Genomic DNA, 980 nt, shown 5'->3' on the forward strand with positions numbered 1-980 from the left:
CAGCAGAAGGTTCCAAAGCATTAGGTACCTCGAGAAAAGCGAAGTTTTTGTCCTGGTTGATCTGTACTGCCAGCACAGGGTTCCCTGCTGCCTGTGAGAGCGCTGCAAGGCGCATCTGGGCATTGAAGAAATCTGCCATTGCTTCCTGCACACGCGCGCGCACACACAAACAGACAGAGAGAGAGAGAGAGAGGACAACGGTTAGGATATAATCACGGCCAACATCCCACTGCATCCCACACCCACCCTGCCCGACCCCAAACAGGCACATCGCTCTGGGGGGGAGGAACCGGATCACAGCGATTCTCCCTCTGTCCCCCGACTGAACAGAAACGGTTCCCCTCCTCGTCTCAGACAGGAACTGCACCACCCCATCCCCAACCCCACCAAGGATCGGACAGGTTCACACCCAACCCGCTGTTGGTCACCCAGCAGACACACAGGGTAAAGGTAGCTTTACCCTGTATCTAACCCTGTGCTGTCCCTGGGAGTGTCTGATGGGAACCAGGTTTGATCTCAGTGTAGTTACCTCAGTCACACCGAAGGGAATGTTTCCAACGTACAGCCTTCGCGCCTGCCTGGTCATCTGACTGCCCACAACAGGAACTTGTGTGGGTGTAACCGCCAGGCCGTCCGGGGTCACTGTGGGCAGCAGTGCAGTGGCTGGAATTTGACCTGCCGCTTTAGAAAAATGAAAGCCCAAGGAGACAGGAATAGGAGAGACAAATAAACAAAACAAAAAAAAAAAGATTAGACACATGGAAAACAAATCTCAACGATCCACCGGCATCCTGTGTGGCAGGCAGCAGGAGGGGAGAGGGCCGAATGGCCTCCTGTTCCTGTGTAACAGGCCGGAGGAGGGGCTGAATGGCCTCCTGTTCCTGTGTAACAGGCCGGAGGAAGGGGGCTGAATGGCCTCCTGATCCTGTGTAACAGGCCGGAGAAGGGGCTGAATGGCCTCCTGTTCCTGTGTAACAGGC

The 980-nt window shown here is 55.3% G+C and overlaps 1 pseudogene; it reads right to left on the reverse strand.

Annotated features, from left to right (window-relative positions):
- The window catches only part of LOC125482085, a 4,768-nt pseudogene that overhangs the window by 2,636 nt on the left and 1,152 nt on the right, over nt 1–980 (reverse strand).

The sequence above is a fragment of the Rhincodon typus genome, unplaced genomic scaffold (assembly GCF_021869965.1).
Source record: "Rhincodon typus isolate 14 unplaced genomic scaffold, sRhiTyp1.1 hic_rhity00005686, whole genome shotgun sequence".
Lineage (NCBI taxonomy): Eukaryota > Metazoa > Chordata > Chondrichthyes > Orectolobiformes > Rhincodontidae > Rhincodon > Rhincodon typus.